At 40.2% G+C, this 25,314-nt stretch overlaps 1 protein-coding gene across 11 annotated transcripts in view; it reads right to left on the minus strand.

Annotated features, from left to right (window-relative positions):
- Positions 1–25,314, minus strand: part of MGAT4C (MGAT4 family member C) — a 435,723-nt gene that overhangs the window by 141,975 nt on the left and 268,434 nt on the right. For 6 of the 11 annotated variants that reach the window (XM_078394813.1, XM_073000300.2, XM_078394811.1 and 3 more), the window contains one exon: positions 7,304–7,551. The exons of the other annotated variants lie outside the window; for them this stretch is intronic. The gene's annotated coding sequence lies outside the window, so the exon portion shown is untranslated. The remainder of the gene's footprint in view (positions 1–7,303; positions 7,552–25,314) is intronic. 11 annotated transcript variants of the gene reach the window in all.

A 25,314-nucleotide genomic window follows, 5' to 3' on the forward strand; every position in this document is an offset into this window, starting at 1 on the left:
TCTAATTTACTAGAGATTTCCTGATAGCCTTGCCCTTCTGGTAGCGAGCATTACTGATCTAAATTGACAGATCAATCAGGCTACAGCAACATGCTCCTCTGTATGTCTGACCAGCAATGCAACTGAGCCCTTGAATGTCACCATGTTGCTAAGGCTGCTCTCCCTGGTTAAGGTCACCCTCATGAGGAATCTGCAGAGTAAGCCTGATCAATCCTTATATCTTGAGCAAAGAGACAGCTCCACAGAAATCTGCAGGAGTTCAAACTCAGACGTGAAGGCAAGCTAATAAATATCTTCTGTTCTTTTGTCAAACCAAATTAAATCAGAAGTGAGAAAGTAAATGCAAGCATCTCAGGCACACAACCCCCCCCCCAAATAAAACATTAAAAAGGAGGGAAAAAGTTGTGGCATCTTTACTGTTGTATTGTAATGTAACCTTTCACAGAACTTTGCCCACCCCTTCAGACGTATGAGATGGAATACAGAGGTTCATGTTAGGCTCTAAGAGACAATGGAGTATGATTGCATTTCACACCTGCAATGATTTATGACCTCTGTGTGCTAATAGCCTTTCATGAAACAGAATCCTATCCTTTAGCACCAGAGAAAAAGAACAAGGAACAGACTGTAAAGTATAATTTTGTTTATGTCCTCCAAATTTGCCAGTATAGGTGCTTCCATTAGGGACATGGGATCTGATTGTTAGTGTGATTGTGTTGCATCTAGAGTTAGTTTCTTTGTGATTGAAACCATTGGGTCTCAAAAGATCATGCTGGATCCACTGTAGACCTGATGAACTCTAAAACCAGTCTGTTATTGTTGTTCTCAGCACCATGGCATTAGATCATCAGACTTTGTGAAGGTGGAGTAGCTAAGATGTCACTTTTTCCCCTTGTTGGATGGACTTAAAATCTGTTTATTCCATTTTTTATTGCAGAGATATAAACATGGAGAGATATGTCCAGTTTCACACCTCACATTGGAAACTGAACAATGATCGGTTCGGTTGCTTCTTGCTGAAAGAAAACAAAAATATTTATTTAGAGTTGATGATTTTGTCCATCTCTCTTTTTCTCTTTCTCAGAAGGAAGCATAGGCATTATGTACAAGCCTTAACTCACAGAATCAATGATAAGGAATTCTCTTTGGAGAGCAGAAAATGGAGAATAGAAGAAAGGCGACTAACAATGGAAACAACAGGAAGGAGGGGACTGTCTCAGAACCTTGAAGTGTGTGTGTGTGGGGGGGGGGGTTAGAAAGTATTGGAGGTTTTCAAAAATCAATGATGGAGGAAAGTAAAATTGACAGATCCATTCTGGTGGAGGATTTTAAGTACTTAACACACAGAAGCCTGGCTATGGATCCTTGTGTATTCAGCCACGTGAGTGCTGATTGGGAAATGCTGCCTCGTTCTTCTCACTTTTGATACCTTGATGCACAGTTTTGAAAAGTCATTTTTTTAAACAAGTCCTAGAATTGCCCAGCCAGAAGTCATGCTGCCTGAAGGACTCTGAGAGTTATAGATCAGTAACTTTTCTAAATTATAGAAAAGTAACTTTTCTAAACTCTGTCTCTATGGCAATCAGGCAGAATATGGTCAATAACTATTGAATCAGACCAGTGGAAATGGAGGAATATTTTCTTCCAGTTAATCCTAGAGAAATACAGCAAGGGAAGTGGACAGATTTCCCCACCTTTCTGCATTGGTTTCAGTGAGATCCTCTTGGCAAATGATTCACAAGCCAGAAAAAGAATGTTTCAGTGTGCTTCCCTTCACATTTATGCTTCAGAAACTTTATGCTGATTTTCTAACTTTCACTGGAATGTGAAAGGCTTCTTAGAAGTACAGCAACAGGTAGAATAAGACCGTGTGCACAATGAAGCCCATATTTCTATTTTAAATTCATTATCCACATGAGCGTTAGAGATGAAAGAGGAAAAGGTGATGCCTTTTATTAGTCCAGCGGTTGGTTCTCAGAATGAACAACCTTAAGGTGTGATCAGGTATCATTAAATGAATATTCAATTCAGCTGGAAGCCAGTGAAGATAGACAACTACAAAGCTCTGGCCATTAATTGCTCATGCCAAAAGCGCTTAAAGCTCCATGGGAGACCACATGCTTTTCTTGCATGCATCCCAGTTTCAGTCCCTGAGGTGCAGTTCTTATATTTTAGATAGCAAATCTGAAACACACTTTGTCTGAGGCCTTGATGCGAGGCTTGATGCTGGAGATAGCTTACCAGTGGGCCAACATTTTGGAAAAAAAACCCTTAGGGTGATTTATAGGAAATGATCTCCCTCCCCCTCTAAAACAAAATAGTGCATGTGAAAGAAAATCTTCTAAATTCCAATGAAAGCTTGCCTCATATCTTAATTAATCTTATAATGTGGCTGAGGATTTCCCCTTTCTCTCCTTAAACTTAAAAGGAGACCCCACAATAAAAGACTTTCTCTGGAACTTTTCCTTGACCCAAATTCCAGGAATGTCCTAAAAGTACTGCAGGATAGTATCACCTGTAACGTGTCACTGCTATTGCAGATAGAGATGCAAGCCTCTGCTTGTCTTCTGCTCACCTGAGGGACAAGGAATTGCAACATTCTTCTGCTCAGCAATGATATTTCCTGTGTGCTGCTGATAGAATTCTCACAACTAATGAGAACAACATTTTGCATAAATTTCTGACTTATTTGCCAAATTACACAATTCACATTACTGTATTTGGAAAATTGCACAAATTGTGCCAAACTAGAATTATCATTGTTTAATTTAAGAATCTGAAGCACTGGATAGTTTCTTTGTGTCCTTCTGAACAATCAGCCAGTGGTTCTATGTTTGCAGTGTGTATACTTTCCTTCTCAAAGGGAGAGAAAGCTACAGACACTTTTTACAAATTACAGAGACTGAAGTAGTAAAAAAAGCCTCTTTGTTTTGCTCTTGATAGGAGGTAAGGAATCTCACAGGACTTTAAAATTCCATATTAAGGTGACTCATTCCATTAAGACAGCTGGAACTGATGAGAAGACAACATTTAGTGAGTATTTTTTTCATTCCTGTTCCTGCAAGTGCAGGTAGGGAGAAGCCATAGAGAGGGCAATGTGTGTGCTGATTCTTCCTAGTTATTAATTGGAACAGGTGATCAAAATATCTGGTGTGCAATGGTGAGAAAGCTATTATACATAAAATTTGTATTAAGACAATTAAATGTTCCCCTAGACCCATTTAACAAATATGTTAGTAACATGTCCTAATTATTATACAAACCTTTCTTTCTGTTAGCCACTATTGTAAATAGAACTAAGATTCTGAATGTCAAAGCTGCATGCCAAATTATATATTTTAAAAGAAAAGAAAATCTTGATGTACAAATCTTTATCAGGCATTATTTGCATCTAGATTCTTTTTCTAAGAAATTATTTTATGCTAGAGACAAACTATACATTCTGGGAAATTACTCTCTAGTAACTTGTATCCTCCAACACAGATTATCAAAGCCATCATCAAGAAAACATGAATTTGACCAATACCAAGAGCAATCATGGTCTGCAGCTTGAACAGTCAAGGCAAAGCAATTAACCTGATACGTTCCTTCATCATGCTGCTTCCCAATGAGCAAATATTACTGTACTTCTAAATTAATATGTATTTATGTCTTCAAGATTTCTGCATAGTGCACTGTAATAAAAGAAAATGCTGTGTGGTCTTAGTTATATATCATTACTCATTTAAAATTTAATTACAGAGCAATCTACATGCCTGCAGGTTATTCATCTGTTAACTACTTAAGATAATCTTTCCATCTCTGTGATGGAGTGCTCTGTCTGTAGCTTGATTTTAGTAATAATATTAGAAACAACTATGAGACAATACAGAGAATACCCCTAACATTAAAAAAGTGCTATTCTGCTTTTTTATACATGCACCACACCCATTGTTGTTTACAGATGTCTGAAGGCCCGGGTACTCTAGGTATTCCAATGAATGTGGTTTACACTTAATATCTGTTGCAGTTTTGGCAACCTTGCATGCTGCTTTTAATAAGTTTGGCTGGGAGAGGCCTTCTGGCCTGGGATGACTGTCAATCTATCCAGCATTAACCAATCATTTCTTCCCTGTCTCTAAATTCAAAGAGAGACCTCTTTGTTGAAAAATTAAACCATAATCGGGTGTTTGGAAAAGGGTTCAAGTGAGCAGGGAAAGAGCTGTAGCCCTGCCACTGTCTGCACATAAGAAAAGACAGTCTGAAGAAGAGGCAGTTTGCTTCATGTGGAGCCCTTCCTCATAATTTTCAGAGTCCACAGTGGTTCTATATGCAACATAGAATTTCCTCTTCAGATAGGCCCTCTTTTTGGGCAAGGCAGAATGACAACTCTACCTATTTACACATTCAGATTAATCCTTTTCCAAACACTGGACTAAGGCTTCAGATTCAAAAGTTTGTGTACTTTCATGTGTGAGACACAGAGAGAGGATGAAAGAAAATCAATCCAAACTACAGCTGCAGAAAAGTGTCTAAGAGCAATCAAGCTCAACACTCTTTTTTTCTGACAGTGGCTAGCCATGGCTAAATTATGGCAATCTGCATACTGATGACATAATATCATAGTCGATTGACATCTGCATATTTATAACATAATATTACACCTAGGGTTTGTTTGATGAACTTGCTTTTTTTAGAACTTCAGTGCCAACTGTCTCAATCCATACATCCTTGATTAATCTACTCTGTAGAATATAGGTTCCTGGTGGATGTTATGGTTTGCTGAATGTTTTGAAATGGTTCTCAATTCAAAAAGCAAAGCAAAACATTTCAGAATGCTTTGGAAATGTTGCATTTGAAAGAGGAAATAAATGTAGGAAAGTATTAGGAGAGCAGAAATATATTAAGACACAAATGCATGTATTTTGAGAGAAAACACTTTAAGGAATACTATTTTAAATATGTTTTAAAAATTAAATTCTAATTGTTATGTTTGGAAACTTCTCTTGCAAAAGTGAGATGCAACAGACTTATGAATAAATAATATGCCAATGACATGGTGTCCACCATCCTTCCCTAATTCCAAGAGTTTGATGTAGCTGATTAAAATACATCCTAAGAGACTCGAGGAACATTTTCCATGAAAAGCAAAAGCATTCCAATGCAGCACTTTCTTTGACGAAGAACGAGACCACCAGATGCAGTGCCTGAAACTCTTCCTCTGGAAAGGTTAATCTAGATATAAACCATGGGTGACAGATAAATAAAAGTAAAAAAAAAAAAAAAAGCAAGCAGATCCTTTTCAGTTATGTAAATCACGGGAGGAAGGTTTCAGGATCAAAGTTAAAATCACAGATGTCATCTGCAAACTCAGAGCAGAATCAAGGAGAACTCCTGTTTAAAGTCTAGAGTCACTCTTGTTGTGGCCAGTCCCTACTGTTTGTTTGTTTGTTTGTTTATTAAATTTATACCCCACCCCTCTAGACCACGTCTACTGTTTATTCTTGATTGAAAAGAGTAAACAAAAAAGAAAAAGAAAAATTGCTAAATAGTCGCTTTGCACAACAATGAGTGTATTGTCCATAACATGGAAGATTGTTAAACATAAAATAATCATCACAGCTGGTGCAACAATATGGCTGAAAGTTTACTTATAAGACAAGTCCTACAGTGAAGAGTGGACCATTCTTTCTTTGTTACTTTCATTGTGCCTGTCATTCTTCCACTTTTACTTTCTTAGATGGATTGGTCTAGGAGAGAAAGTCAAGCCATCCATCACGTAAGTAAGTGAAATAAAAAGGTACACGATAATTGCTTGCACCCGATCTGTTGTAAAAAATGTTTCTGAAAGTCTGACCTTTATCAGATTCTTACCTGCCTCAGATCCCTTTCCTTTGAGTTTCCGCTTAATTTATGTGTGAAATGGAGCAAAGGCATAGCCACTGGATTATGAACAGGTCATCTCCTCCTTTCAGTGTTAGCAGGTGTATTTTTTCAGGGTCAAAACAATCAGTGGTGGTAAATGGATAACCGTACTGCAGCTTGAGGTGCCAGTCTGACTCACTAAAAATAACAGTGTGCTTCTCAACATGGGCTCAAGTCTCTAGTGATCTTACAGTTTCTGCACAATGTATAACTTGAGTGGAGAGACAGAGCAAAAAACCTAAAAAGTTCTCCATATTTAGGTATGTTAAAGATTCTGCACGTTTTCAATGATGAACTTAGTTAAAATGGCAAATTTAGGATTGCCCTATAATTAGCCAGGATTTCCAGATCAAGGTCAGGTTTCTTTAACAGGAATTTTATAATGACTTCTTTTAGACAGGAACTGAAAGCCCTTTCAGTAAAGTGAGCATTTTAAGACTCCCTTATGTATTTCATCAGTTCCACCTTTGCATGTTTACTTACCCAAGAGGAGCAATGATTGAGTCAGTAGGTGTTGTCCCTCACCATTCCAAACACACTATCAACATCCCTGAGATCTACAAGCTGAGAAGAATCTCAGCTAACCAGACAAGTGGTTGTAGGAGTTACATCAACTTGACCTACTCCAATATTGAAATACTTCTCAAGATAATTCCTGGAAATAATGCACCATGAGCAACTGATTGTTCTGGCACCTTGTGCCAGAATTGTCAGACAGCAAACACTGCAACTGTCTCATGTTAAGGCAGTCTTTATTCATGAAGGAGGATGACTGCCCTATCTATGGGTCAACCCATTAGTTCAAACTGAATACATCAGGCACCTTCACAACAAGGAGGAGGTAGAGCAGTGTCTACAACCTGGGGGTCATGACCCCCAAGGTGTCACAAAGTATTTTCTGGTGGGTCATGCACCACCTTAGATTTAATCCTTGTTAAATAATTTCTTCCCTGACCTTTCAGAACCAGATATTAAAGTGAGCATGTATGTGTAAGAATATGAAACAGGCCCTCTGTGAGAGAAAAAAATACTACTTTCTGAGAAGGGATGACTTTGCCTCCATTAAAAATGTCTTTTTATGCAAATGTAGGGGGGTTCTCGGGTTATTTGGCTATTATAAAAGGGGGTCAACACTCAATAAAGATTGGGAACCACTGAGATAGAGGCAAAGTGGTCACCTGTCTACTTGTCAAAGGCTCTGGGAATCCAAACAGGCAGCACAAAATAATAGATGAGAAGTGAACTTTCACACAGTCTTCTAAAAATCTTCTGCTGACAGCAAACATAAAATCTATAACTCCAAACCAGCATCTCCCTAGTGTCCCGCTATTTCCAATTAGCAATCTGGAAGCCTTGAAATGCTGTCTGTTTGTTCTAATGTTCTCAAACTACACCTCACCTTGGGACAAATGCATATGCTGTATATTATTTATTTTCTGATGCTTTCTTGTTGAATGCACTGTTTCCAAAAGCTTCTGGAATAATACTCATAACAGGAACATCACATTTCACTTTCCACACTGGCCTTGCCCAGATGCATGACGTCCTCTTCTTTGGAAGCTGACACAGCATAGTAAGGCATGACGCTCATTCCCCTATGACCTAGTGAAGAAGGTCTTGCACAGTCTGGAAAGGCATTGTTCGTTGCTGCATGGAGACACAATAGTAGTAAAGGTATGGGCTTTCTTAGCTGCTCTTGCCAGAGTCAGATGGGTTACAGTCAGGTTGTATTTCTGAGTTGTTCTATAATGACATTCTATCCACCACTACTCCTATTCCATTACCCTCAGCTCCAAGTTAAATGTGAGATATGATTTTCTGTATAAGTGAGAAGGGGGCCCTTAAGAGCAATAGCATGAACTATTAGTTATAGCTATTTCAGCCTTCCACAGTTTGGCCAGAACTTAAACAATATTAGTAACGGGTGAAGCAGAGAGCATTCAGAAAACCTTTGGGTGTAAAGAGGGAATTGTTGATACTGAAACAGAAATTCTTCTCTTAATCTACTGGCTGAAAACAACAAAAGACATTCCAAATATTTTTGAATAATCACCGTATTCTATACGTACATATATGTGGAATTTACCAATGGATTCTAAATGTATTCCTAAATTGTATGTAAATGGAAAATTCTTCCCTTGAGGTTTATAGATATTTAAAATCATATAAATTTAATGAAGGCAGCTGAAATCAATGGTCTGATAAAGTAAGGTACAGTTTAGGCAGGCAGTGATTTCTATCTAATCTTGTCCATGAAAACAGACTTTTTATTCATGGAATAGCTGCAGCTATGTTAATAAACAAAGTTATTTTCAGTACCACCGTAGGATAACAATGGCATTATCATCTGCTAATGTAAGATAAAATTTTATCATTATCATTGTCTGTCATGCAGACGGACAAGCATATCGGAGGGCAGCATCTAATGTCATTTTGTACTGGCTTTGGGAGGATATTGCCATGCTTCATGGACTCTCCATGCTTCATGATTCAGGGAAAGAATTTTCTTCTAATCACATTCAGTTTAATGGCTGGGACAGAAGATTGTGTTGTGCAGAACTATGTTGAACATGAAGATTTAGCACCACCACTGTCTTGTTATTTATACTGAGATTTTGATGAAACACATAACAAAATCAGAACATCCATTAAGTATACCTTCCCCTTTTTTAAACAATACTCAACACAAATAATTTATTACCACGCTATAAGAGTTCAAGAAAATAAACAGTTTATCCTATAACATCTACCCCAAAGCAGCCTTGTTATGAATACTATATAGGTCAGACAACTAGTATTAAATATGAATGTGGCTGTATTTTTTCTTGTAACCAAATAATAGTGCAAAAGAGGTATAGATCAATTTCTCTGCACTGCTTTATGCCAGAAATAGGCAAGTGGAGTGAGCATCTGGGCAGTGAGATGATTCTGTCTGAGATGAGCCATGGAAAGCCAACCTGTTGTTCTGGGCAAACTCATCCCTATCTGCTTGACAGTAAGTATTCCCCATTTATCTATTTAGCCATTCTACCCATAGCCATTTCTAAGGAGATTTGCAAATTAGAAGGACAGAAGATGAAGGAATAAAGGAACAGAAGCAAGGGAACAGCAACATCAGTAAAGTCAGATGAAACACACTTTAGCAATTAATGTTATCTATATGCATAAGAATTTGTTCATTTCTGATAAAATAATTATTCAAAAAAGTACAAATGTCTTCCTATTTGAGATGGAAAGAACTTCAGGTTTTAGGGGAAGAAAAACAAAATCTCATAGATTCATCCTTTCAAATTGACGGCTTTGAGTGCCTAATTTTAAAAGTCTGGGTTTGAAATCCTGTGTTTTTTCACAGTACCTCTCCCACATGCTAAATATTGCTGTCTTCTGTGGCATGAGATTTTTCTCACTAACAGATCTTGCATTAAGTGTGCTCTGTTTTCTCAATGGTCACTGGAAGAGAAACACTAGCTTAATCTGCAAGTGTGATGTTCAAGGCACATATCTCTATGGAAATTCTGTTGTGTGAAGATAAATTAATTTTCAGGGAATGCACAGTCCCTTTAATGGCAAATTTGACCAACACTGTGATGAAATGCTAAATTTTGTCGAAGCCATCAGTAAGTTTGCTAATGAGCACTGTCTCCAAATTAGTTCTTCCTTCCCCTCCAGCTCAGGGAGTTAGGCCTCAGTCTGCACAGCCAGAGAAGCTGGGAGTTTGATTCCCTTCTATGTCTCCCAGGAGCAGAGTCAACCTGTGTATATTAGTATTAGTTTTGGTATTAGTGTTAGTATGATCATTATTTCCCTATGTGCACTTTGAATTGTGCCCAGAAATTAACCTGTAGCCAGTGAAGCTGGTTAACAAGGAGTTTCTGTTCTCCCTGCAATCCGATCCATTCATGAGTATATTCAAAGCATCCTGGATATGCTGAAGTTTCCAAACACTTTGCAAAGGCAGCTCCATATAGAGTACATTACAGTGGGATGTAACTAGGGCATGTGTTGCTATGGCTAGATCAGCCATCTCAACAAACAGGAGTAGATGGTACACTAGTTTTGACTGTGCAAACACATCCTTGGCCAATGCTGAAATGTCGGCATCCAGGCACAGGGCTGTGCAGCAGTATTTTCAGGAGGGTAACCCCAACCAGCCTTCTTCTTTAGTTTTCCTTTTGACTGATTGGAAGCACCCTGTCTTGTCTGGATTAAGCTTAGAATGTTTTGCCCTTAACCAATCCATTTCTCACCCTGGATACTGTTTTAGGATTGAAACAACTTCCATGAAATTAGATTAAAGGTGTGGCATAGGAAGACAGAGGAAGCCTGAACCAAGGGATCCTTCCCCTCACTGTCTTTGAAAACAGTGTGGGGGGGATTGCTTCTGTTAAAGTTGCCCAAAAGGAAGCCCTCTCCACTGTTGTTTGCAATGGAAGATAGTCTGCTGGAACAGAAACCAACCTTCTGGCAGCCTAGCTTCTGTTTGGCGGCAGCAGAGCAGGATGTAGCAGGACAAGGTAAGTGGCAGTGGGAAGGGGGTAGGGGGCCAAGGGCTATGGGGATGGACTGGGAGGAAATTCATGGTTCATTGTTAGTCAAGGCTGATGACCCATGAACCAAGACAAACTGCCTTTTTGGTGGTTCGTCCCCATCTCTAGTTCCCAGTATGGAAGGACTATGCAATACCTACCTGCCATATATGTATTAAAGATTTAGAGTCTATCAGAAAAAGGAAGCATTCTTCAAATGTAACATGGGGTGAAATCCTATTGTTCTGTTACACATGCAGAAAGCAAATAGTGTAACTTTCCGTGCCTTCTGACTGGCAGTTAACAGATCCCTGTTGAGATTCTCAAGCACACCAAGCTAACCGGAGTGTGAATCCCCAAAAGTCCCAGCAGTGACTCTTTAATTGCCGGTTAGAAGCAACTGAATATTACAATGCTTGCCCTCTTCATGAGTAACAAACTTACAGAATTTCAGCCACTGGCTTTTAAATACAGACATTTATTAATAACAAAAGAAAACAAAAAACATTTTGGCAACTTTTAGAACAGAATTGTTTCAGTGAATCGCAATCCACTTGTGCATCGCAATCCACTTTTCCAGACACAGTGTACAAGGCACAGACATAAAAGGGGGACTAAGTGGTGTGGGGAACAGAAAATGACAATTGTGTATTAAAACAGAGTAATGAGCTTCTAGGGGGCATGGTGGCGCTGTAGGTTAAACCGCAGAAGCTTCTGTGCTGCAAGGTCAGAAGACCAGCAGTGGTAAGATCACATCCACGTGATGGAGTGAGCTCCCATTGCTTGTCCCAGCTCCTGCCAACCTAGCAGTTCGAAAGTATGTAAATGATGCTAACAACGGTGGAAAGGTAATGGTGTTCCATGTCTAGTTGCGCTGGCCATGTGACCATGGAAACTGTCTACGGACAAACACTGGTTCTATGGCTTGGAGACGGGGATGAGCACCACGCCCTAGAGTCGGACACGACTGGACTAAAGGTCAAGGGGAACCTTTACCTTTAATGAGCTTCTAAGGTGATAGTGAATTGTTAACAGTGAATATCCAAGGTGTTGGTAACATTGACCTCCTGACAATCTTGGCTATAAGTGGATATTAAAAAAACTAGTTTTTAGAATATGTTTCAGCACTTGAGGGGTCAGGAAGTAGTAAGTTGTATTGTGATCAGGGTTTTTTGAAGTTGCTGAAACAGACTACATTTCTGAAAACTTTTATGAGTAAACACTCAAAGCACAAAACTCACATGCATTTGAGTTTCCTGCAGATTTGGTGGCTTACACATTCTTTCCATGATTTTTCTAAACAAAAATATTGATTACTTAAAATTAAAGGGGGAAAAAACAATCTCAAGAAAAAAGTTATTTGGTTAAGTGTAAACAATAAAATGAGTTTTCCTCATCTAAATGATCTTACTATCTCCAAAGTTGCCATTCTGCCATGTACAAAATAAACCTGAATATTAAAGAACACATTTAACTGCTTTCCATAAGAACAAAAGTTCAATTACTATTGGAAACCTATCTACTGTTTCCATATTGATTCAATTAAATTCCTGTGTTCAGTTATATTGTCAACCACAGTTTTCAAAGCTCAAATCAATCTTTCTCCAGTCAAGCTTCTGATCTGCCATCAATATTAATTGATCTGTCACTGGTTCCCAGGACTTCAAGCATATATGATGAATTTTTTTGTTGTATACCAAGTCATTAATCTTTCATTTGCAATAACCAGCATTGTATGCAATAAAGAGACTGAAACCAGCATCTGAAATGTTAATGCACTGGCCCCCTATCACTGAATCTAGGGGTTCAGCACTGCTTATTTATTTAGGTGGGGCTCGTCAGCCCTGGAAGGCAGCCCATCTAGGAGAAGGAAAACTCCAACTTCAAACCTCCACTGCCTTGTGGCTATATCCACTTATGGAAAGGGCTTCAGGAGATAACCTCGAGGCAAAATCCGGAGCCAGAGTCCCGGAGGCAGTTTATATCATTCCGCCAACTCCTGCGACGTCACTGGAACCAATTGTACTGGCTCTTGCCTTTCCACTGGACTATTTCAGTGACGTGGAGAGGGGGGATTTGCTGCTTGGGTAACAGCCTATCCTCCATATTATTTTACCCAGGCTTCGTGCTCTGGAGAGGACACTCCAGCTTCGCATACAGCGTCGAAACAACACGGGAAGTAGCAGTTACCGGTTATAAGTCCTTGCTCAATTGGCTAGAGCATGACGCCAGGGGCTACTTCTGACGGTGGGAGAGGTCATTACACCTCACCAGGTAGATACCGCCCGCCTTAAGCTGGGCAGCCCCCAGCCAGTAAGGTGCTACCTCGCCACGGTCTGTTAACTTCACGGGGTGCGTGGGGTTTAGGGTCAAACCCGACAAGCAGATCGATAACTGTGCACCATGCAACAATCGTAAGAAAACTCCTGCCCTAAAGCTGGGCACCTGGAATGTACGGACAATGACCCCTGGCTTTCCTGACTACGGCTTTCCTAACGACCTGCAAGAAATAGATGATGTGCGCAAGACAGCTGTCATTGACATGGAACTGAGTAGACTGCAGATGGACATTGTTGCCCTGCAAGAGACAAGATTGCCAGACTCGGGATCTGTCAAAGAAAAAAACTTCTCATTCTTCTGGCAGGGAAAACCATCGAATGAGACCAGGGAATATGGTGTTGGCTTTGCAGTCAGAAATACTCTTCTGAGATGCATTGTTCCACCTACTGTGGGGAGTGAAAGAATCCTGTCTCTGCAGCTCCACTCATCAGCAGGACCAGTAACCCTCATTAGTGCATATGCACCAACACTGTCATCCACTCCAGAAGTGAAAGACAAATTCTATGACGATCTGGAAGCTACTATCAAAAAAGTCCCTGAAAGAGAGGCACTGTTCATTCTTGGAGACTTTAACGCTAGAGTTGGTGCTGATCATAATTCTTGGCCCACTTGTCTAGGCCATTTTGGCATTGGAAAGATGAATGAAAATGGTGAACGCTTGCTGGAGCTTTGCTGCCATTATGGTCTTTGCGTCAGCAACACATTCTTTAACACGAAGCTGCAACACAGAGTTTCCTGGAGACATCCAAGATCCAAGCATTGGCATCAGCTCGATCTAATCCTCACTAGACGTTCCAGCCTTCCTAGTATTACGATCACACGCAGTTACCAGAGTGCTGATTGTGATACTGATCACTCCCTGGTGTGTAGTAGAGTAAAACTGCGAACAAAGAGAGTATATCACACGAAAAAGGAAGGAAGACCACTTATTGACATCAGCAAGACTCGCGATCAAAGAAAAGTGAAAGAATTTGCCCAAGCACTTGAGGAAGCCCTTCCAGGTCCGGCTAATGCAAATGCACCTGAACGATGGGAACACTTCAAGAACACTGTCTATAACACCGCCTTGTCCACCTTTGGCAAGAAGACCCAAAAGATGGCTGACTAGTTCGAAGCCCATTCAGAGGAGTTAATGCCAGCCATCGAGGTTAAGAGAAGAGCACTAGCAGCATACAAAGCCTGTCCTAGCGAGTACAACTTGCAAGCTCTTCGAGCTGCTTGCAGCCAAGTCCAACAGGCTGCCAGGAGATGCTGCAACGATTATTGGCTCCAGCTCTGCTCTCATATACAGTTAGCAGCGGACACAGGTAACATCAAAGGAATGTATGATGGTATCAAGCAGGCCTTAGGTCCAATACAGAAGAAATCTGCTCCCTTGAAGTCTGCTACAGGTGTGCTCATCCAGGACCGAGCACAGCAGATGGAATGCTGGGTACAGCACTACTCTGAGCTATATTCCAGAGAGAATGTAGTAACCAAAGAAGCATTAAATAACATTGAGTGCCTACCTGTCTTGGAAGAGCTGGACAGCGAACCAACCCTAGCAGAAATAAAAGCGGCCTTGGACTCCCTCGCCTCCGGCAAGGGACCTGGAAAGGATAACATCCCTGCTGAAGTGCTGAAATGCTGTAAGGAGATCATCACCACCGAACTGTACGAAATCTTTTGTCTCTGCTGGAGGGAAGGTGGAGTACCACAGGACATGAAGGATGCAAACATTGTCACATTGTACAAGAACAAAGGAGACAGGGGTGACTGCAATAACTACTGTGGCATCTCTCTTCTTAGCGTTGTAGGGAAGCTGCTTGTCCGTGTTGTTCTGAAGACGCTCCAGGTGCTTGCAGACAGAGTCTATCCAGAATCACAGTGCGGATTTCGAGCTAATAGATCCATCACTGACATGGTATTCTCCCTCCGACAGCTGCAGGAGAAATGCAGGGAACAACAACAGCCACTCTTAGTGGCCTTCATAGACCTTACAAAAGCATTTGATCTGGTTAGCAGGGATGGCCTTTTTAAAATACTTCCCAAGATTGGATGTCCACCTCGTCTCCTTAACATCATCAGATCTTTCCATGAGGGAATGAAAGGCACTGTAGTTTTTGACGGCTCAACATCAGACCCCTTTGACATCCGAAGCGGAGTGAAACAGGGCTGTGTCCTCGCACCAACACTTTTTGGGATCTTTTTTGCTGTCATGCTGAAGCATGCCTTTGGAACTGCAACCGAGGGTGTCTATCTCCGGACTAGATCAGACGGAAAGCTCTTTAATCTCTCTAGATTGAGAGCGAAGACCAAAGTCCAACTGAAATGCATGCGGGACTTCCTCTTCGCAGATGATGCAGCCATCGTTGCCCACTCTGCTGAAGACCTCCAACAACTCATGAATCGTTTCAGCAAGGCCTGCCAAGACTTTGGACTAACAATCAGCCTGAAGAAAACACAAGTCATGGGCCAGGGCGTGGACTCACCTCCTTCCATTACCATCTCTACACAAGAATTGGAGGTTGTTCATGACTTTGTGTACCTTGGCTCAACCATCTCTGACACCCTCTCTCTGGATGTCAAGCTGGATAAACGCATTGGCAAAGCAGCCACCATGTTCTCTAGACTCACAAAGAGAGTATGGCTCAATAAGAAGCTGACGACACATACAAAGATCCAAGTCTATAGTGCCTGTGTCCTAAGAACACTCCTGTACTGCAGCGAGTCCTGGACCCTTTGTGCACGTTCCATATGCGTTGCCTCCAACGGATTTTTGGCATCACCTGGCAGGACAAAGTCCCAAACAGAGTAGTCCTAGAATGAGCTGGAATTTTCAGCATGAATACATTACTGAAACAGCGACGTCTACGTTGGCTTGGGCACGTCGTGAGAATGGCTGATGGTCGGATTCCAAAGGACCTCCTGTATGGAGAATTAGTGCAGGGAAATCGCCCCAGAGGGAGACCACAGCTGCGATACAAGGACGTCTGCAAGCGAGATCTGAAGGCCTTAGGAATAGACCTCAACAGATGGGAAATCCTGACATCTGAGCGTTCAGCCTGGAGGCAGGCACTGCATCGTGGCCTCTCCCAATTTGAAGCGACCCTTGCCCAGCAGGCCGAGGCAAAGAGGAAATCACAAAAGCAGCAAAACCAGGGAGCTGGACAGGGGACAGACTGGATTTGTCTTCAGTGTGGAAGGGATTGTCACTCTCGAATTGGCCTCCTCAGCCACACTAGACGCTGTTCCAAGTCCTCCATACAGAGCACGCTACCATAGACTTTCGAGACTGAAGGATGCCTAAGGATATTTTAGCCGCACCATTACAATGGTCTCTGAGTGGCGTAAAACAACAACATTAAAACTTTAAAAATTTAAGACCATTAAAAATAGGCAATATTATAATAATACCCTATATTAAAAACAGTCATTAAAACATTAATATTAATAAATCCTGCTGCTCATATGGCCAGCTAAAGGATACTATTTAATTAAAATGCTGGCTAAACAGAAAGGTCTTTGCCTGGCACCAAAAAGCCAAACGTGTTGGAGCCAGGCGGATCTCTAGAGGGAGGGCATTCCAAAGCACTCCTCCTCCTCTTCCTTCTTGGCTGATAGTGACAGAAAGTTTTTTCCTCAAATGCCAACTAAGGCAAGATGAAGAACAGAAACTTGTACTCTATCCCAATCAGGCTGGATAGAGAGCAATCCTTTTGTTTCCACTGGAACTTGTTGCCCTGTCATCAGAATAGAAAAACGTAAAACATTCCAAAGTTCCTCATCTAATGGTTTTAATTGTTATGGTTGAGGTTTGCAAAAATGGGAGAAAAATACATTTGGGTTTAATGGCTGTTGTGGGTTTTTCGGGCTCTTTGACCGTGTTCTGAAGGTTGTTCTTCCTAACATTTTGCCAGTCTCTGTGGCCGGCATCTTCAGAGGACAGCACTCTGTGCTCTGAAGCCACTCATTTGGGTTTCTCAATGTGAACTCAGAGTGCAGTCAGACATACATTTGTCCTGCTGTTTGGTATGCTGCAGGGACGAGATCATTGGCTCCTTTTCCTGGAGATCAAATGATGTAATTGCTGGAGTGAACCAGACCATCTCCAGAGTGTTCCTACTTGTACCTTTCTGGGTCCCTGTCAGGGACAACTACTTTTTTTGTGTATGGGTAGCATCACTCTGTTTTAGCTATTTTCTACTGTGTGTGATCACTGGAAGCAAACCAAAGTGAGCTTGAGGCTGTCAATTTAGCTTCTGTTGTCAATTTGCCAGTATAATTAAAGGGCTTAAGAGAATTTAGCCACTTTCTGACACTGGGAAATTAAACACTTCCTCGGCTCTGTAGAGGGACAGAGGAAATTGTACTATGACAAGCACTAATTTATGGCATCACTTTGAAAAAAAAAACACTCAAAAAATGGAAAACTTCCTCCCATAATTGGGAGAAGACAGGAAGGGACAAAGAGGGAGATTTTTGACCCAGAAACATAGATAGTAAATAGGTAAAATAAAAACTTTACCAATTAGGACAGTGCTGATGTGCTGCATTACTTACAGAAAAAAAAGTAATCCTCTTGGAAGCAGGAGAAAACAGGGGGGAGAACGGATGGAGATACTTTTTTCTTTCTCTTCTTAAAGGAGCCGGATTGAATAGGGTTGCTTGAGATGCGTATGCCATTTGGATGCAAGGACTGCACCAAACGGCATACCAGGCCTCTACTTGACACCAAGCAACCTTATTTAGCCTGCACCATCCTGTGTTGACAAGCTGAGAAATCACTTAAATGGAATGAAATAAAACAAATTATAGGAAGAATTTATGTGTGTCAGACATATCTGGTGGCACTGCTGAAGAAAATTGCAGGTTTATGACTTTAGGAATTTACCCTGTATTTAGATTGCCTATAATCACAAGGTTGTAGATAGAAGACGCTCCTTCTATATGCAAAAAAAGATATATTGACTATCAGTCTATGGTTCTTCTGTAGCAGATATGATGCAACCCTATCACATTCTATTTTAAATTTGAGTGATTATCCCTAGGAATACATATTTAATGAATTCTTCTAAAATATGTGTATTCATTATAAAAGCCATTCAGGTATAATACCAATAAACCAATCAGTCATTAGTTCCTGCAGTATACTTCATATGTATTAATACACATCAACAGGCATTAAGGCCGCCATTGGGAGTAAGTCAAACTGAATTCAATGAGCAAAATGCTGTTCATGCAGGTGTAATGTGAAGTTGCACCTATGTAAATGTGTCAGGAAACAAAGAATCAAGCAATTCAATAGTGCAATTAGAAACACTTCTCCAGGGCAATCAATTGTGCAATGCACCCACGGAAGTGCTTGATAGATAGCACTTCTGTCTCAGTGCTATCATGACTACCATGGATGTAAGACTGAGTTGCACCCATGTAGTTATGCAACAAGATCTTACCCAGTAACTCACATCTTAGTAGACATACGTAAGAATGAATATGGCACCTTAAAGAATAACAGGTATATTTTGCATTACTCATTCATTCATTGAATTTTTATACCACCCATCTGGCTGCCAGGCCACTCCGGGCAGTGGCATAAACTTTACTGGACAACAGCCCACTCCTTTGTATGCATTCACAAAAGCTTATACCAAACAAAACGTGTTAGTTTTATGAGCGCAACAAGACTCCCGCACTAGACTAACATGGCTACTTCCTTAAAATAAATTTTGTACATAATATTATATTTTGAAGCAGAGCATTCAGTGAAATGATTTGCAGGAGTCACACATATAACAGTGACAGACAAATATCTCATTAAATGTTAAGGTCCTGTCAAAATAGGTATTTTTTTTAAAAAAAAAGAAAAAGGTAATTTCATTAAATATCTAGCCCTGTGCTCCCTTAATCATCACAAGGCCAAACTATTTGGTGAAGAATCTAGGGAAGAATGCATAACAGCAGCTGGTATGAAGTAATCTTTTAATTCTGTTTCTGAAATCTAGCACATTTCTGTATTAAAGTTGTGGAAAGACTAGTTATACAAAAAAAAAGTGATCTGAAGTCCATGTTATGGTACCATTTATAAGAAATGTTAGTGTAGTGGAAATACTCTCCTTAAATGGCAGTACTGTTGTTGTTTTTCTCTTATATATATTCACTAATTTAATTAATGGGGGTAATGGGGAAGAAGGGGAAGGAAGAAAACAATCAGTTTAAAAAGTTTGGATACTGGCTTGAATGGAGCACAACAAGATTGTTCAGAGCAGCTGCATCCAGAGTTTAAATGGTCATGATGATACCCAATCTCCCATAGGAGGACAAAACAGACGAAGAACCATGCATCTGGCGGTATTTATTAGATCAGGAAGATGAAAGGATGCATTTTCATGAAATATTTTATCACCCCTTCAATTGGCAACTTTTCATGGGACACATAGTAGATGTATTTTCCCCTTATACCTACTCCTGTGATGCCGAGTAAACATTTCATTTTCCACACTGCAAGGGATGTTTTTGTTCCTATCCTTAGTAGAGCTAGACTGGGAACTAAGATAAACTAAACCAGAAACTCCCAGTTTCTAAGGCAATTAGAGGTACTAGTCAGATGTTATCTTTGCATTTGAACTCCACAGGTGGAGAGTACTCTAGCCCTACCTTCATCCAATGTCAATTTCCTCAGACGAAAGCAACACATCTACTACACACAAGCCAAAAGGGGCTTCTCGATTATGTGTGGTTAAAACTGTGTATGCCCCCCCCCGATACATCACTTTCACATGAGAATGCAAGTGTAGAGTGAAATATACACAGGTAAACAACATAGATAATGGAGAGGGAGACAGTGTTAGACATATAGGAAACAGTAGGAGAAAGGATGACAGCAGAAGATGGATGAGAGAAGAAGGAAAACAACAGATGCAGACAGATGAAGCAAATAAGATGGGAGAGTATAGAAGAAGAGAGCCAATGGCAGAAGGGGTCAGAAAGAGCAAGAAAGATAATGGAGGACAAAAGTTGAGAATAGTGGAAACTAGGCTTAGGAATTTCCCAGGAACTAAGCATGTATTTTGATGTTGACCCAATAGGAAAGTATGGTTTGACTTACAATTTTAAGTTTATGGTTCTCTTTGGGGAATCAAAGTTGTTAATTGTGAGGGGTTGTTGTACTTAGAACACTAGGATACAGTAATCATAATTTACTTTAAATTAGCTTCTATTCCTGACTCCCATTTTTCAATTTCTTAGCAAATATTCCAAGACTACTGTACACTTCATCGGTATTTTAGTGAAATGTTCAAGCACTAATGTGAGATAAATTGAGATTTTTACTTAGATTCTCCCCAAAGCAGTGATTACTTAATAATGCAGGAACTTATTTTCCCTCATGTGATTGCTGCACATTTAGACTCTCTTAGTCACTATAGAAAACTATCAGTGCTTCTTGCTAGCAGATTAGTGGTGTTTGATGGCTGCATTATGGCCACTGAAGCAAAACTGTATAGGAACTGGCAGTCAACATATCTCCCATCAACAGAAGGCCACTTGAAGAAACATTGTTATATCTTTATAGAAAAAGCTGATGAGGAAAACAGCTCAATGTAAATTGATACTATGGAGAGTCACACTGCCAGCACAAACTTATGTATGGTGGCTCAGAAATAATCTCACTGAGTTCAGTAGGGCTTACTCTGAGATAACTATGTATGCATGAGATAGAATTGCAGCTTGTTTCTCCATCCCAGATCAAGTTCATGCCATCTGAACTCATTTGTAACATGTTACCTTTGGAGAATAAGGGCAGTGACATTACTTTGACAAACAAAATTACAATTAAGGCTGTTAGATATTTAATGTAACACATAATATTTCTGACTGCATCAAAACATTATTTGAAAGTTATTTCTGGAATTAATTCACTAGTTTAGACCATATTTTTCAGTGACCTTAATGTGTTAGAAATAAAAAAATTGAAATTTTAATGAGCAATGAACACTCTTTTTCATAAGTAATACTAATATGTTAGATTTTACAGTAACATTTTCAAATTCTGGCAGTGATTTGGAAGGAAGGACGAAGGATTACAACAGAATGGAGCTTTCCTTCTTTCTTTCTGTCTGTCAATCTTTTTTCTCTTCTTTAATAATAAATAATAATCTTAGAATTGCAGAGATGGAAGGTACCCTATGGATTTATTGAGTCCATCCCCTTTCAAGGAGGCACAGTGGGCAACCAAACCCACAACCTCTGTCACTGCAGCCGGATGCTTAAACCACTGAGCTATCCAACAGTTCAATAATTTCTCTTCCTTTTCATCTGGCAACATGGCAGCAACAACAGTGGGGAGCTTTTGCAATGATAATTTCCATCATTCTTTTTTCCATATACCAAAGAAAATGCCATGGCTTCCTTCCCCACCCTATGCAAAGGAGGCTCCCTGTAAGCAGGACCCAGTATTTCATGACTACTCAGGATGTGGCGGCGCTGTGGGTTAAACTGCAGAATCCTCTGTGCTGTAAGGTCTTTAGACCTTCGGATGTAAGATCGAATCCACGTGACGGAGTGAGCGCCCGTCGCTTGTCCCAGCTCCCGCCAACCTAGCAGTTCGAAAGCATGCAAATGCAAGTAGATAAATAGGGATCACCTCGGTGGGAAGGTAACAGTGTTCTGTGTCTAAGTTGCACTGGCCATGTGACCATGGAAGACTGTCTTTGGACAAACGCTGGCTCTATGGCTTGGAGACGGGGATGAGCACCGCCCCCTAGAGTCGAACACGACTGGACAAAAAATTGTCAAGGGGAACCTTTACCTTTACCTTTTGGGAATTTAAGTAAAGGATTAAGTCAGCAATAGAACATACTTAGTATGAAAGAAAACTAAAGGACACAGAAGAAACAGGAATGATAATCTACAGTGAAAACCCAGCCACAGTTGCAATGCTGAAACAAATGATTCCTAAAAGTTATAATAGCATTATAAGCACTTATGACTACTATAATCATCAGTTCTTTTAGTTTTCATGTGAGCCCCACCAGCCCTGGCTGAATTCTCTTCTTCCATCTTGTGTTCCATGCACTCCGGACACAAGGGTTGTAACAAAACAGGGTTTATTGTAACCCTGTTTTGTTACAACCCTTTTGCTCCATTATAGTTTGGTGAAGAACTGAATACAACTTTTTTGTTGTTCCAATTGGCCAGGGGGAAAGTAATCCCATGGCAAAATCAAAAGATGTTTTGGAACCTTTTTTGTTTGTTTGTTTCTTCATATTATCTCATTTTTTTTCTTTATACATAATGAGGAAAAAACTGTACATGGCATGTGCCTAAAATTTGGGGAAATGGTTCAATACTGTGCAGATAGAGAAATCAATCTCCATTGTAGCTGTACATCTGTGTTCATTCTGTACAACAAAACCACATTGCATAGACTACAGTGCCTGCTGTAATGCTTCAGTGCAGCAGAATATGACTGAATAAAATAGCCAACTAAAAATATGAAAGCAAAACAATCATAATTTGGCACCAATATGATTAGAAAGATTGTACCAGTAACACATCATTATGGATGGTGCCTCACATTCAGAGTGCCATAACAGAAAGGGCCCTCTGCCTTGTATGCACATATCGTGTAGAACACTGGTTCTTAACCTTGGGTTACTCAGGAGTTTTGGACTGCAACTCCCAGAAGCTTTCACCACCAGCTGTCCTGACTGGGGTTTCTGGGAGTTGCAGTTCAAAAGCATCCGAGTAACAAAGGTTAAGAACCACTGGTGTAGAAGGTCCATTGAGAATATCCCACATCTATGGAGTAATGTGAAGGCTGATGTTAGAGGTGACACTTTAGATCTTTGGGTCTCAAATCTTTAGTGCTTTTACAGTAACAGAGCACTTTGAATGAGATGCAGACGAAAACACAACTGCAACCACTGTGGTTCTCTGAGGATCAGTGCAACATGAGGTCATCTATTTGCATCTTTTAATCTACCAAAATTGTCTACATGGGCAGCCCATTTATATCATGTTAATGTAATCCAATTAGAAGATTACTAGAGCAAAATCACCACCATTCTGATACAGGAACATTTGTAGTCAGAGAATTAAGCAAAGCTGGAAAAAGTTGCTTTCTGCCACCAAAGCCACCAGTGTCTCAATAGATGGATTAAGCAGCAACTGCACACTGTGTACCTTTCAGGAATTGTGCAGTGTCACCTAGCATAGGATGGGCATTGAAAGGGGGACTCTTACCTTATACAGAATCGCACAGCTTTGAGTGATAAGTCTGGGAAATAAGTCACCTAAGTGGTAAGTCACCTTTACATTTCCCCTGCCACAGTGAACTTACCTATTTATGTCACTATCTCACAAACACTAATTGCTAGCCAGCTAGTAGACCAATGTAATTTTTAGATCTCTAAAGCTGAAATACATTGAGTTTTTCTCAATTCCACCTCAAATCTCAGTGTTTCTCATTTCTATATTAGGTTCTTTCCTTCCATACCGAATTTCTTCTACACTTTTGTGTGCTTATTTTTAATGCACACATTTTTCTACACATGTTCTCACTGATTAAAAGACATCTAAAAGCATTTTGAATTCTACAGTTTTCATTACACTTCAGTGTGGAATTCTACTTGCACATTGTGTCCAATTCCATGTTTTGGTCTGGAAGTTATGAAATGAATAAATCAATATCAATAAAGCTCAAAAGAGCAAATTTCTCACCCAGCCATCTCCTAAAGGAGAACAGGCCAATAAATGAGTAAATAATCATTTTCCCCCCAGAGCCAAAGTAGTTAACAGGAAAAAAAAATCTGACTGTCTCAAATATCTTAACAGTAATCCGAGACAGTGAGTGAGTATGTCATAAAACATGAAATATTGTTTACTGGGAGAAACCCAGGTTTAAGCAGTTGAGCCTCATGGTGCAGTGGTTAAACCGCTGTACTGCATCCAAAACTGTGCTCATGACCTGGGGTTCAATCCCTGGTAGCGGCTCAAGGTTGACTCAGCCTTCTATCCTTCTGAGGTCGGTAAAATGAGTACCCAGCTTGCTGGGGGGGGGGCAATGTGTGGCCTGCATCATTAACTTGTAAACCACCAGAGAGTGCTTGAAGCACTATGGGGTGGTATATAAGCAGCACGCTTTGCTTTTTTTTGAATATGTCCCTTTCCAAAGTGGACATGGACCATGGAATGCACCCATACTCTCCAACCTAGGGCATGTCCCATCCTAAGTACAAAGCCATTACCTCGATAAAATGCAGAAACAGAATTTGACTTTATTCTCCGAAGATATTAGACACTCTTCAAAATAAAATTCCAGGGAAGTTAATAATAGAATATTCCAAAGCAATTATTTAGATCCAGACTTATTCATGTGTAAACTCAGCAAAATATATAGGCTTATATTAAGTATACTGAGAGGGGGGAAAATACTAGAAATACCTGGCAAAGATGACTGATGTGAAATAAGTGAAGATGGCAGGTGTGAGGCCCTGTGTTATTTACCAATATATACAGCAATCTTTTTAAGGCTATTATAAGGTCAATTTTTCTTCATGGTATTGGAATGCTCTGTAAGGTGAAAGCATGAACTATGAAAGATGAACTCTGTTTCTGTGTCATTTGGGGAGTGGGTATCTTCAAAAATATTAACAAAGCACACCAACGGGTAAGCAGATTTTCCCATCCTATTATTGCATTGTTTCTGTGATAATCTCTGCCACCTCACCATTTGGAATCTTTAATTTTTTAAAATGGGTTTAATGACTGATAACCCCTCAGCCATTTTAGTCTTCCAATGCTATATATTAAAGTTCAATGTCCACGTATAGTCTAACTTCTTCTCACCATTATTGTCCACCTATTTCACTCATTTCACATGCTAGCAAGATTATGCTCAAAATCCTCCAAGGTAGGCTTCAGCACTATGTGGACCAAGAACTCTCAGAAATACAAGCTGGATTTCGAAGGGGAAGAGGAACTAGAAACCAAATTGCTAACATGCTCTGAATTATGGAAAAAGCCAGAGAGTTCCAGAAAAACATCTACCATATTTTTCCGTGTATAAGACGATACTTTGTCTAAAATCTTTAGACTAAAAATTGAGGGTCATTTTATACATGGAAGTAAGCTGAGGGGGGAACAAAAACAAGTGGAGGAGAAAGCAGGGATCAAAGCTATCCTGCATCGCCTTGATCCCTTTCCCCCCACCCTTGTAAACCCCACTTAGATTTCTTAATTTTTGATTAGAAAAGTGGGGGGTGTCTTATACACGGGGGCATCTTATACGCAGAAAAATACAGTACTTCTGCTTCATTGACTACACAAAAGCCTTTGACTGTGTGGACCACAGCAAACTATGGCAAGTCCTAAAAGAAATGGGAGTGCCTGACCACCTTATCTATCTCCTGAGAAACCTATACACAGAACAGGAAGCAACAGTTAGAACTGGATATGGAACAACTGATTGGTTCAAAATTGGGAAAGGAGTACGACAAGGCTGTATATTGTCCCCCAGTTTATTTAACTTATATGCAGAATATATCATGTGAAAGGCCAGACT

The sequence above is a fragment of the Pogona vitticeps genome, chromosome 5 (assembly GCF_051106095.1).
Source record: "Pogona vitticeps strain Pit_001003342236 chromosome 5, PviZW2.1, whole genome shotgun sequence".
NCBI lineage: Eukaryota > Metazoa > Chordata > Lepidosauria > Squamata > Agamidae > Pogona > Pogona vitticeps.